This window comes from Anabrus simplex, chromosome 3 (genome assembly GCF_040414725.1).
Source record: "Anabrus simplex isolate iqAnaSimp1 chromosome 3, ASM4041472v1, whole genome shotgun sequence".
In the NCBI taxonomy this organism is placed as follows: Eukaryota; Metazoa; Arthropoda; class Insecta; order Orthoptera; family Tettigoniidae; genus Anabrus; species Anabrus simplex.
This window is the reverse complement of record NC_090267.1, coordinates 48,338,500-48,353,292: the sequence shown is the minus strand read 5'-3', so window position 1 is coordinate 48,353,292 and position 14,793 is coordinate 48,338,500. Positions and strand designations below refer to the sequence as shown.

General features: G+C 42.7%; 2 non-coding genes across 2 annotated transcripts; one reads left to right on the top strand and one right to left on the bottom strand.

The window, feature by feature from the left end:
• Window positions 1-4,992: 4,992 nt before the first annotated feature.
• On the top strand, window positions 4,993-5,064 carry TRNAA-CGC (transfer RNA alanine (anticodon CGC)). Its single transcript has one exon. It is a non-coding gene; the product is annotated as a tRNA-Ala (tRNA).
• A 3,708-nt stretch (window positions 5,065-8,772) lies between these two features.
• Window positions 8,773-8,844, bottom strand: TRNAA-CGC (transfer RNA alanine (anticodon CGC)). The gene has a single exon. It is a non-coding gene; the product is annotated as a tRNA-Ala (tRNA).
• Between the last annotated feature and the right edge of the window lie 5,949 nt (window positions 8,845-14,793).

Here is a 14,793-nt window from a genome sequence, read left to right as displayed (position 1 = left end):
ACAACAAACCAACCCTTTCGGGTCACGAACACATGGGACCATGCTCCACGGAAGTCGATAGTCAAGGGATCTTTTCGGTCTGTGCCGATTTCTCCTCATTGGGATTGTATACTTAATCCACTCACATGAAAGGTTATCGACCATTCGACCTAGCTAGATCAGAGCTACTCTCCCGTTCCTGAGGTCTGAACACGGACTCCTCAGGGCCGAAGAACGTTCGCGGCAAATAAAGGCTATAAAACATAAACTACCTTAAAGGCCTACAATGAACGGAAGAGGATTTTGGATGCTTGTTTTTCGGCAAAGAATAAGCACAAATAAGTTTTCCAAATTTACTAAGGCGCTCGTTGAAATATACACATACACTACGACATCCTTGGAAAATTAATATAAATTGACAAGTTGAATACAAATATTTAGCGACGGTAAATCCGTGCTACCATTCATCAGCTAAACTTCATCCACATTCCATAAGAATATTTATGTGGATGACCACAGTTCCTAAGGATATTTCAAATGCAAGAATACTTCCATCCAAACTAACAAGCTGATGGATACCTGATTTGACATACACAGAAAAATATACATCCCCGAGGGATGTCCAATCTCGTTGACATACTACGTCCATACCATTTGTTTTGTCTGTCTATCTCCCGTTGGATATCAAAAACTGTTGAGTGATACACAAATAAAATATAACACAGATTACCTATTTACAGTTACAATTCGAACCATTTTCCTCCAAATATCAGTATTCCCTGGGACCGAATCCCATGTCATGAAGTTAAACATTTACTTACACTAATTCAACTACCCCGGAGTGGTCATTTTATCTTATATCTACCGCCACCAAATATCTATACATGAATAAAAAAAAATATACTGGAGAAATAATCATATGTTTACGTAAACCATGGAAAAGGAAATAACATTGCGTGTCTCCACCAGTTGGAAGACAAATGAAATAAAAATCACACGAACACAGGCTCGACGACGAACCCGTCACTTCCAACAACTACCAGTGAAAAATTCACGAAGTCTAAATTCGCCCAGAACAGTACACAACATCAAACAAGATCACACTCTGAAAAAGAAACACATATTATACACCAACACAAAGTATAAATGGCTGTATATCATCTCGTAGCGCCCGCTACTTGAGCGAGCTGTCGGTCCCTTCTGTGCTCTATTGAGGTTCGAACCTGAGACTCTGGTCGTCTCCATCAAGGGTCCTGTAATCAAGCCCTAATTAGTCTAATCATGTAGAGGACAGTCATAAATTCCTACATTGCCTTTAGATTATGGCTGGTGGATCGTGTGTGGTAATTACGTAAATATTCTGTCTTTATTCTCACAGAAGACTGCACCGTCTTAAAGAAAAACACTTCTCGGCCAAGCGACTACCCTCATCTGCCCTCTCACAAGGACCTTCCCTTTCTGGGGCCATAAATCACTCATTGTGAACGTTCCCTTCGCACAGCGGCGAGAGAGCATTTACCGCACTCAATATCGGCAATCACCGAGTCATCAAAATCATATAATCGAGCTAATGCAGGGTACACCTGCTCGAACCAGCTCATACTATCATTATGTCCTTGAATCATTTCTCAAATTAAGTCGCTATCTTATACCAAAAATCCCGTCAACTCTCCAGGAGTCTGGGGTTCAACCATACGTTTCTTCCGTCGTACGTTTTTACCACAGTTACGTCAGCCTTTAACCCAAAGAACAATGTCCCCTAATCTCTCCACCTTGAGGCGAGATTGTGTACCTGTCATATACTACCCTACTACTCGATAAAAATCACCGATCACATTACTTTAAGAAAATACATATAATAATAATAATAATAATAATAATAATAATAATAATAATAATAATAATAATAATAATAATAATAATAATAATAATAATAATAATCCACTAACCTGTTGCTTGAAATGTATCAGTATAAAACACTGATCAAGTTACATTAAGAAAATAATAATAATGATAATAGTAATAATAATAATAATAATAATAATAATAATAATAATAATAGTAATATTCAGACATGATCAAACTCAACTAGAAAATCTCTACTTTATTAGCCTAGCTAATGCGTAGGGTGGGCCAGGTTTGAACCTCCGCACGTCTTTTCTCGAACGTCTTCAGTTACAGCCAAACTTATACACTAGCATGCAAAAACTAACTACTGTCTCTACTTTTATGACTTGAGTGCTGTCACTATCCCACATTAACTTCTGTATAGGTACATGTTAATGATACTGACACCGACTAATCCATGCTCGTATTATGCAGTCACGCAGATGAAAATATGGCATTAACCTGGCCAAATTTCTATTCATTTTTCCCCCTTAAATCCTTCTCAGCACTCATAACAAAAAAAAATATAGGATAGCATGCGGCTTCTAAAAGGGGTCCCAAACTCTATACATCCTTCCTGGTTCACTTCCTTCCCATATCTACTTACAAGAAACAAATTAAACAAGGGTCATCCGACCACTCCAGGTAATTAACCTATCAATTACCTCATCATTAACCCTATCTTTACAGTAACTTTATTTACAAGGGGAAATACTAACATTGGAAGAAATTAGCTCAATACTCAACAGTTTATGATGTTTTTCTGGCCCCCGTCCGAAGTTTTCAGGGGCCTGCCATCGGTGCTCACTCCATTTCGCTGGCTCGTGCAGTCCTTGGTTCTAAGCGTGTGATGACCTTGCTGGAGTAATCCATCTTCCTGGTGAACAAATCACTGCAATTATATTCACACAATCTTGCACACTTGTTGATCACTCGACACCATCCAACTTCCCCTCTATCGTTCTAGAGCGATACTAGTTACGTGATGCTAATTGTTATGGATATCTCAGCTAGTCTATTTCGTTAAATCAGGCAAGCTGTGATTCGTGGTTTCCTCCTTCCCAAGTCTATCGCCTCCTACGTCCGTGACTTATATCAACCGTCCTTTTCTTACTTTCTTGTCTCGATTAAATCAGATCCTGAACTTATCATTCCCCTTTACTTGGTGTTATAATCTGTTCCGGAAATCCTGCTCTCAATGTTACATGGATTTAACTGATAGTATTCCTTCACACGATCTGATTTTCTTTGAAACAAAGATTACCAAATCCCAAAGTTAGACTCCTCGAAGCTGAGCTCCCTTACTGCTACAGACATTAGCCTTTTACAGTCACTACCTAAGACATAATGACAAATATTCAGAGTTTACTTCGCGATCGGATGTCGCACAAATACCTCTGTCATATAGTTACATTTCCTACTATCGCTGCACACTGGAAAACACTTTTAAAACTTCACTCCCGTTTCTTTGTGTCAGTAATTCAAACAAAAAAAAGAGGTGGACCTCGCTCGCGGACCGCACGTAGTTCCACCTTCTGAAGCTCGTTTCTGACTACCCACTCCCCCGAGAAACTGCAACAACTTATAGCCAAACCGGGAATAGGGGCGGCTAGCGTGTCCTACCCCCACTCTGATTCTGGCCTTTCCTGGATAAACCAGCCTGTCGAAATTAGCAATACGCTAGACTGTGTGACTTGGATATGCACAAGGACGGTATGATATGCGGAGTTGAATATGTTCGGCGGATCTGCAGTAATTAATTAATCAGCTTGGAGGGGAAATAGGGAATCCCCAAAAGCATCTGGTTTCAGCCATGGCGTCCGTACGCTACGGGTCTTATATAACTTGTTTACCAACGCCTTTCGCTTGGAGAGTATTTTCTATCAGAACTCTTGACTTTATAATTCCACCAAAATTCAGCACACTCCTCTAACAGGTGCAGTTTTGTTAATCAAGCCTTATTTACGCCAAAAATGCATTAAATTTAGCCCGATCGCTCTGGCATCGCTGTACGCTGGCAGATGTTTTCCAATATGGAGTCGCTAAATAGTGTTCTTCTCCTGCTTCTTCTATGACGTGTGCCTAGCTCGGGGATTCCTTAAGCCACCCAGTGGGCGGGTGAAGGCGCCTCTCTGGCGGGCTTCGTATTGCACAACCTGACGATACCCCCAGCATCCACACAAAGAAAGCTTGCTGCCAGCTTCCTTACCAAGCATATCACTTGAAATAAATACTAATTGTGCCGGTACGGTCACAGTACCTAACTTAAGGCCACGGCCGTATCCTTCCCTCTTCCTTGCCTGTCCCATCCAATCGCCCCATCCCTCCACAAGGCCCCTGTTCAGCATAGCAGGTACTGGTCATTCTCCCCAGTTGTATCCTCCGACCCAAAGGCTGAAACTCCAGGACACTGCCCTTGAGGCGGTAGAGGTGGGATCCCTCGCTTAGTCCGAGGGAAAAACCGACCCTGGAGGATAAACTTATTAAGAAGAAGAAGAAGAAGAAGAAATATCTATCTATTATTTATTTCTTGGTTCTTTCTTTCTTTCTTTTTTAATCTGCTTACCCTCCAGGGTTGGCTTTTCCCTCGGACTCAGCGAGGGATCCCACCTCTACCGCCTCAAGGGCAGTGTCGTGGAGCTTCAGACTCTGGGTCGAGGGATACAACTGGGGAGGATGACCAGTACCTCGCCCAGTACCTGCTATGCTGAACCGTGGCCTTGCGGGGGAGGAGAAGATTGGAAGGGATAGACAAGGAAGAGGGAAGGTAGCGGCCGTGGCCTTCAGTTAGGTACTATCACGGCAAACGCCTGGAGGAGAAGTGGGAAACCACGGAAAATCACTTCCAGGATGGCTGAGGTGGGAATCGAACCCACCTCTACTCATTTGACCTCCCGAAGCTGAGTGGACCCCATTCTAGCCCTCGTACCACTTTACGAATTTCGTGGCAGAGCCGGGGGTGGCAGAAAATCACACTAACCACTACACCACAGAGACGGACTATCACTTGAGTACTATAGTTTCTCTTTCAACAGGAATTCAGCCTTGTCCTAACCTGCTATTGAACTAGAAAGTTAAGATTCATTTTGTATGACTATACAGTTCAACTTGGCGACTACTTACGAAGGGTGTGTAGCTCAGTGGTAGAGCGTCCGCTTCGCATGCGGAAAGTCCTGGGTTCAAGCCCCAGCTCCTCCACCTATTTTAACGAAAAATGTACGTGAAACGAATGGTTTCGGTTAACCAGTGAATGTATGACTGTGTTAACAAGTGGTAATTATATCTATCTATTATTTATTTCTTGGTTCTTTCTTTCTTTCTTTCTTTCTTAATCTGCTTACCCTCCAGGGTTGGCTTTTCCCTCGGACTCAGCGAGGGATCCCACCTCTACCGCCTCAAGGGCAGTGTCGTGGAGCTTCAGACTCTGGGTCGAGGGATACAACTGGGGAGGATGACCAGTACCTCGCCCAGTACCTGCTATGCTGAACCGTGTCCTTGCGGGGGATGGGAAGATTCGAAGGGATAGACAAGGAAGAGGTAAGAAAGCGGTCGTGGCCTTCAGTTAGGTACTATCAGGGCAAACGTCTGGAGGAGAAGTGGGAAAGCACGGAAAACCACTTCCAGGATGGCTGAGGTGGGAATCGAATCCACCTCTACTCATCTGACCTCCCGAAGCTGAATGAACCCCGTTCTAGCAATCGTACCACTTTTCAAATTTCGTGGCAGAGCCGGGGGTGGCAGGTAATCACACTAACCACTACACCACAGAGGCGGACTACGGTTAGCCTACTCGTAATTTCAGCGGAGACATTCATAGTTTCCTCTACAACATTCAGTCTGTTCTTGCCGGAGTGGACTCCTACCATTCGCATACTGTAGTTCAAACTAAAGTGAAACTGGGGCCGATGACCTAGATGTTAGGCCCCTTTAAACAAGAAGCATCATCATCACCATCGAAGTGAAATTTGAGATTAAAGTTAAAAATATACCCGAAGATGCACCGGAGGGATTCGAACCCTCGATCTTCTGTTTACTAGACAGGCGCTTTAACCTACTAAACCATGGCGCCGGCCGATTGTCATTTTTCTTGTGTCACGTGATGTCCGACTGAATGTGGTGACAGTGGCTTTAAGTTAAGTGTTCTCTAAATCACTTCTTACACAACGGACGGAAGTGAGTGATCGAAGTAAATAGGTGGAGATCGTCATCAGCTCGCATCATTCAAGCCAAGCATCGGCCCGTGCTAGTCTCATCAGACGGATTTCAATGAAATTTCATATAATGATCAATTAGGCTAAAACTTAATCTTCTTCTTCTTTATCTGTTTACCCTCCAGGGTCGGTTTTTCCCTCGGATTCAGCGAGGGATTCCACCTGTACCGCCTGGATCTTCAGACTATGTGTCGGGGGATACAACTGGAGAGGATAACCAGTACCTCGCCCAGGCGGCCTCACCTGCTATGCTGAACAGGGGCCTCGCGATGTGATAGGAGTATTGGAAGGGGCAGGCAAGGAAGAGGGAAGGAAGCGGCCGTGGCCTTAAGTTAGGTACCATCCCGGCATTTGCCTAGAGGAGAAGGGCGAAACCACGGAAAACCACTTCCAGGATGGCTGAGGTGGGAATCGAACCCACCTCTACTCAGTTGACCTCCCGAGGTTGAGTGGACCCCGTCCCATCTCTCGTACCACTTTTCAATTTTTGTGGCAGAGCCGAGAATTGAACCCGGGCCGCCGGTGGTGGCAGCTAATCACACTAACCACTACACCACAGAGGCGGACTAAAACTTAATAATGGACTTAATTGCCGCTGTGTCATAGTGGATAGAGTGATCAGCTGCAACTCCTGAAGGCCGTGGTTCGATTCCCCGGCTCGGCCAGGAAATTTTGAGAAGTGGTACGAGGAGTGGAACTGGATACCCTCAGCCTCGGGGGGATTCAGTGAGTAGATTGGGTCCGATTGGCACTTCAGTCCTCCTACGAGGTTTCCCAGTTCATCAGTCAAATGGCGGGTTGGTACCTAATTTATTACCATAACTTAAAGCCGCGGCCGCTTCCTTCCCTCTGCATTGACTATCCTATTCAATCTCCCCCTCCCCAACAAGGCCCCTGTTCAGAACAGGGCCAATGCCGATGTACTTGTACTCCTGGCCAGTTGTATCCCTAACCAAATGTCGGCGGCAGAGGTTGGATCCTATGGGAGAAACACTCCTGGAGTAGGAGGGGAGGGGTGAACGGGTTGAATATAATAATAATAATAATAATAATAATAATAATAATAATAATAATAATAATGTTTGGTTTAATTGAAGACACGTTTTGGTCTGTTAAGATGAGTATAGCCTGACTCGTCACGGAATTGACCAGATGGTACCGATCCTAGTTTTAATCTGGAGTCCAACTCGTCCACGCTGGCCTCGTGGTGTAGATGTAGCATATCATCTTTCACTAGGTTGCCCCTACTTCGGATCCTGATTAGAACAAGGATTTTTTAACCTCAATCTATGAGCTAATTCGAGCCTTCGTGATTACTAGAGCCCGGATTTCCATGCAAATGCATGTTTTTCAATAAGCTAGCTACACTTCTCAAACTTTGCAAATATTCGTTTTACGACTTAACAATTCCAAATAACCGTCCTTTTTCCGTGCATGTTGGCATGTTTTGGCCATTTTAGGCGAAAATTCATGCATAATGCATATTTGGAAGATTTTGGATTTAATAACGAATATTTGGACGTTTAATATTATATAATATGACTTTTATTCTGACTTTGACGCATATAAATTGTTACCATGCATGATAGTGCCATTTCTGAATGTTAGTGTGCAGAATTTGGGACAATTTTTCCACGTTATAGGCTATAGTATGTCTATTACTGATAGACGGAGAGAATGTATTCCTGGCATCCTATGTGACAATCAAAGTTACAGTAGTAGCCTACATACGGCAGAAGTCCTATAATCCAATTAACCAAACACTTTATTATCTGTTGCTTGAGTAAATAATGACGTATTTCGGAAGTCCCCACGTCGATGATCTAATTCTTAGGAATAAGGTGTCCCAGTTTTGCAGTTGTACATTGCTGTAAATTGAACCGTAAATTGTGCATTAATCATTGACGGCTCATTTTTCGTCTGTTAGACGAACAAAAGAAAACTTGTATCGCACTTGTGTGGTTACTGGGATAGCAGCTAACAAACTCTGGTTTTTCATTGAACCCTCTACCGTTGTTATCCTGGAATGTCCTACCCGGAACTCTCACTCGTCCGTCACACGTCTTTGCTATCGCAGCAGACAATCTTTACCAGTTATTAAGGACATTCAAATGTGTCTGCAATCATCGCATGGAGGAGTAGCTGCCGCAGCTAGAGATAAGTTGAATAAGTTAATCAGTTCAAATCCTGATTTTGAATTCGTCAACCTTATAGAAGACGTATTGTGGTGAAAATGCAAAAGATGTACAATTTGACCTCATTTTGTCCAAATGTCTTCATTGAAGTATGCATCTGTCACTTCCTGTGATGAAAAAACATTTTCTGTTCTTAAGATTGTGCTGACAGATAAACGGATGGGCGGCTTAAATCAAGACAATTTGGAGAAATTAGGGTAGTTTCTGTACAATGTTTCAAAAGGAACTGAATTTTGATGGTGCATATTTTCCAGTTTATTGTGCATGTTTTGCCATATGATAGTGCATGAATTCATGCATTTTTTGAGATTTGATAGTGCATGGAAATCCGGACTCTAGTGATTACACTTGAGGAGCTACCTGACTAGAAAGGTAAGAATAACTGCCGTGAGGATTCGGCTGCGGACACTACACCACAAGGGCGGACAGTTAGTTATAAATACTATTTGTTAACACAGTCATACACTACTGGTTTCACGTATAGTTTTCATAAAAAGAAATGGAGGAGCTGGGATTTGAACCCAGGACTTTCCGCATGCGAAGCGGACGCTCTACCACTGAGCTACACCCCCTTGGCCCGTCATCTCTTAGTTGAAACGTATACCAATGAAATGAATTTTAAATTTCTACTTAAATGAGTGGGTTAGGAGACGGACTGAATGGTGAATTCCACAAGTGATTCATCACTCGTCCCATCCCTCCACAAGGCCCCTGTTCAGCATAGCAGGTGAGGCCGCCTGGGCGAGGTACTGGTCATTCTCCCCAGTTGTATCCCCGACCCAAAGTCTGAAACTCCAGGACACTGTCCTTGAGGCGGTAGAAGTGGGATCCCTCGCCGAGTCCGAGGGAAAAGCCAACCCTGGAGGGTAAACAGATTAAGAAGAAGAAGAAGATTCATCACTCTGGGGAGATTTAATGAGCAGATAGTGTTGACTGATGATGAAGTACCAAAACTATACTTTCATTCGTTCAATGAAAGCGGACCTCCGATTGGGCGAAGTGTCTATAGAGGTTCTGAACGTTATCTACAAATTCATTGTGCACAAGATGCTTGTCAGTGGCGTATGCTGCGATCAAGACCTGGGCTACCACTAGACTTAGGTTACTCCTTTTCGATAGTTGGTTTAAGTGTTTTGAGCCACCGGAGTAGCTCGCTGTGTTGTCGATGCTGTTTCAAAAGTTACTGCTAATACTCAACACCTCATCAGCGGAAATGGTAGCTTCGGGTTTAACAAATTAACTCCGGCTTTATGGCTAAATGGATAGAATGTCTGCCTTTGGTCCAATATCCCGTTACAGGTCTCGGAATCAACATCCTCATACACTTCAGTCCTCTCGCTTCGGAACTGGGTGTTTATGACGTCTTCACGATTCAATTCATCTTCATTGGTTCACCACCAAGCCTCTCCATAGGCTATGCGCCACATTATTATTATTATTATTATTATTATTATTATTATTATTATTATTATGTTGTCCGCTTCTGTGGTAAAGTGGTTAGTGTGATTAGCTGCCACCCCCGATGGCCCGGTTTCGATTTCCGTCTCTGCCACGAAAATTTGAAAAGTGGTACGAGGGCTGGAACCGAGACCACTCAGCCTCGGGAGAACAACTGAGTAGAGGTGGGTTCGATTCACTCCTCAGCCATCCATCCTGAAAGTGGTATTCCGTGGTTTCCCATTTCTTCTCCAGGCAAATGCCTTGATGGTACCTAACTGAAGGCCACGGCTGAATAATAAAGGCCTTTGATATCAAAGAAAAATATAAGTCCTTGCTATATACATTATTTCTCTTGACTATAGAAAATGATTCAGAGATGCTCATCATTTAAGATAAATTATTAAATTAAAATCACGTTTCTTACTCTTTCTTTGCTTATACACAACATAATTCGGGAGGAGAAGTGAGAAACCACGGAAAACCACGCAATACCACTTTGTGGATGGCTGAGGTGGGAATCGAACCCATTTTTTTCTCAGTAACATCCTCACGATGAGCCGACCCCATTCCAGCCCTCGTACCACTTTACAATTTTCCTGGCAGAGCAAAGCAAAATAAAGTTATCTCGGTACAGGCCATGAAGGCCCTCCTGTTTACTAGACAGGCGCTTTAACCATCTAAGCCACGGCGCCAGTTAGATGCGTTAGTCTGGTGTGTCACGCAATGTCATCCTCAGCCATCCTGGAAGTGGTTTCCCGTGGTTTCTCACTTCTCCTCCAAGCAAATGCCGGGATGGTACCTAACTTAATCAGTTCGCTGTGAGACGTGCAAGCGTAAACATCGAACGCGCTGTTCTGTTGTGTACTGTGAGGTAGAGTGTTTCGAGTGGTATTAGTACAAAGTGCAAGACAATGGCAAGCTTAAATATTAGGAAGAATACATTAAAATGTGCATTTCCTGATAAACTAAACAAACCCTGACCGGCAGAAATTCATGAGTGGATTGAAACAGTTTTAAAATTAAATGTTGACCAAGTGGAAGCAATACAATTGGACAATTTGGAAACAGCAGTGTACATAAAATTAACCAGCAAACTTCTGATGGAGCGCATTCTCACTTCAACAGCAGGAAAATCTCAGGTAAAGAAATTCAATGGTTCACTTTCGGAGGTAATTATCACATGTGCTGATGTGGACACGAAACTAGTACGTATAATGAATCTTCCTATTGAAATGGCCAATGAACGCGTGGCAACTTATTTCAGTAAATATGGGAAAGTTAGGGACATACGTAATGAAAAATGGTCTCCTACATACACATTTAATGTATTTAGCGGCATTAGAGCTATGCGTATCGAATTACAAAGTGCTATCCCGACAATAGTGACAATCGACGGATATCGAGCTCAGGTACTTTATGAAGGACAACCAAAAACATGCTATTATTGTCGTGGTAGTGACCATCTCCGACAAGATTGCCCGGTAAGGCGAGGAGCAACTTCGACAAGTGAAACAGGTAGTAGGCTTATGAGTCAAGTAGTTGCAGGGCACTCCACTGCCCCATCTCCCGCGAGCGACACAGTTGTAAACACAGGCAGGAGCGACAAGCTGGACTCACGACAGGTTATCGGTCTTGAGTCACAACAAGACCAGACCAGCCGGGGACATAAACAAGATACACTACACGAAGTTCAAGTTACCACAACGGAAGCAGAGATACATTCCCTTCCAAATAACCTTCTAACACATGGACAAGGCAACTCAGTCGATGTGCACGGACCAGAAACAGGCACACAACCAGCTCATGTCGGCACTGTAGGACTGGAACAATCTACGGATCACATTCAAGTTGAAGAACACTCACCCCACCATAACACAAATGTCCCTGAACTTACGACAGGAAACGAACTTATTAATTCTGACCTCGTAAATACAGACTTTGACGTAACCAGTTTGTTGGCAGACAAGTTAAATAGTTCTAGTTACCCCAACACTAGCAGTCCTCCGAAGGAAGATATGGAACTAGATACTGATGATAGTAACACCACCGAAAATTTGACAGGTCATAGTGAGACTCCTAAACAGCTGTGGTCAGATGACCTTGAACCCTCGCCTCATTCACTGCTTAACGACATTAGCGAAGTTCCCTCAAGTCAGATTGTTCCGCCAGAGAAAAACGTTAAAAAGCTAAAAACTACCCCGACCACCAAAGATGGCGTCCATAAGTCAGTACAACCTTATATCAGCCCAAAGGATCCTCGAAGACAAGGAGGGAGGGTAGGTGAGAGACGGTAGTTTGGCAATGTCTGTCAGATCCAAGGGCTCGACAGTTCAGTTTTTTATCCAGATGAATGTTACATTCCTCATGCTATTGACGTACACTATAATGACCTTAAACATTAACTGTATCCAGATAGACAGCAAGCAGCAGCTTCTTAAGAAATTAATTCGTGACCAAGATGTTGATATAGCATTGTTACAGGAGGTTGCTACAGATGATTTACTTCATATATTTGGGTATGAAAGAATAGTAAATATCAACGAGACCAAAAGAGGTACAGCTATATATATAAAAGATACAATTCCCCATACAGCTCCCGTTTTTCTTCCCAGTTCTCGTGGTATCAGTTTCAACATAAAAGGACTTCTAATTGTAAATATTTATGCACCTTCTGGTTCTCAGGCGAGAGCCGAACGAAATTAATTCTATACAAGTGATATCATACATCTAATTAAAAATCATAGAGATCGCATGGTTATTGGCGGGGATTTTAATGCAGTTCTCAATGCTAAAGATCAGAGCGGGAGTTTTCAGAATTGTATAGCCTTGTCAACTCTAGTGAAAGGGCTCAAACTGATAGACACCTGAGAATTACAAGCATCATCCGACCCCGGCTATACATATTTTTGCGCGAAAGGAGCATCGAGATTAGACCGAATATATGTCAGTCAAAGTCTGCAAGAGCATGTTGGGAATGCGGATGTGTGCCCCGTCGAATTTTCGGACCATGCAGCATATATATGTAAATTAAAGCAATCAGAGCTGGGAGTAGCTCGGGGAAGGGGTGTATGGAAACTAAATGCAAATATTCTCAACAGTGAAGAACTGCAGGAACAGTTTTCTGTGCAGTGGCAACTATGGAGAAAACATCATTCACGTTATACAACGAGACTTGAGTGGTGGTTATCCTATGCAAAGCCCAATGTAATCAAATTCCTGAAACGGTTTAGTGCTCAGTATACTCGACAGCTCAATCAAAAATCCGAATTCTTTTACAAGTGTTTACGTCAGCTTTATAGGGAAGATCCCAGGAACCCATTAACATATCTTCGTATCAAGAAAACAAGAGCACTTCTCCTCAAACTACACAGAGAAATGATTGAAGGACTTAAAATACGAGCACGAGATCATCGGAATACTACCGATGAAATGTCATCATTGTACCATCTCATTCGTGAGAGTAAACGAGGCAAACAAAAATATATTTCGAAACTGGCATCGTCAAGTGGTGAGTCTTCTGGGGATGTCAATATCATTAAGAACACAATTGAACATTTCTTTACACAATTGTATGAACAGACGAATGATGTTCTTCTTGACAGCAACAGCGCCTTTTTTGATTCTGTTCGAGGAAGACTGACACATGTGCAACAAGACTATCTTATTGAAGAATTGCGGGAGGAAGACATTTATGAAGCCATACAGCGCAGTCTGCCTAACAAATCCCCTGGATTAGATGGCCTTGGACGAGAATTCTACCTGACATTTTGGCCGGTTATCAAGGAAGACCTTACGCTAGCTTTAAATGATGTGTTATATTCAAGACCAAATATAAGTCGCCTAAAAGAGGGATTGATTGTACTGGTACCAAAAAAGCCTAATCCTAAGAGTATAGATGATTACAGACCAATTACTCTGCTGAATTTCGATTACAAGTTACTCACCCGATGTCTTAAACAGCGACTGACCTCCCTTATGTCCGATGCTTTAGGGGCACACCAATCGTGCGGAGCTCCCGATAGGAGCATTATACACTCAGTATGTGCAATAAGAGACATTATCAGTGATTGTAGGGTAAGAAGGCAGTGTAAACAACTAATATCTTTAGATTTCGATCACGCGTTTGACAGAGTGAATCATACCTATTTAATTGCTGTTCTACGTGCAATGGGACTAGACAACCGCTTTATTGGTATCCTACAACATGTTCTTCAGGGAGGTTCTACGAAGGTCCAATTTAATGGGTTTTTTACTAAGGCAATTAACATAAAAACAGGAGTACAACAAGGATGTCCGTTTTCTATGTTATTATTTGTGCTATCTCTTGAACCACTATTGAGTAATTTAGCATGTTTACGCGACCGAGATAAGATGGAAATCCTTGCCTTTGCTGATGATGTCACTATCATTGCGGACCGCAGAACAAACGCACAAGATCTCCAAAAAACTATCAGTGACTACTGCAATATATCTGGTGCACAGCTGAACGTTCATAAATCGTGTTTGTTAAAACTAGGAGCAAGCCATATACGTGATAAACCTTTGTTAAACTGGGCAACAGTTCAGAACGAGGTAAAAATCTTAGGCCTTAGTTGTTTTAACAGTCTTCACCAAATGATCCAGCGTAACTGGGGAAAAACAGTGAATGTGATACGCGGACTGTTACAGCGAGAAAAACACAGGAATTTATCATTACTGCAAAGAATTCAGTACATCAATACATACATAATCAGTAAACTGGGTTACATGGGTCAAATCCTACCTCTGCCTCGGGTATCCGGTATTAAGATAATGTCTGCTGTAGGATGGTACATATGGCAAGGTTCAATCCTAAGGGTGAATCGTGATACTTTAACTCTGTCAAGATCTACTGGTGGATTAGGACTCAAGAATATTCAGAACCATGTGACAGCCTTATTCCTCAATCGACACATAAAATTCCTTATTGGTGAAGGTCATCCGTATTCTCAAAATTTTCTCCAACAGTGGTGCAGTTTACAGCAGTTGCCTAACCCTCCCCCTTTCCATGATGTAGATAAATTCGCCCCTCATGCGCGATATTTGAAATATGAAATGAGCTA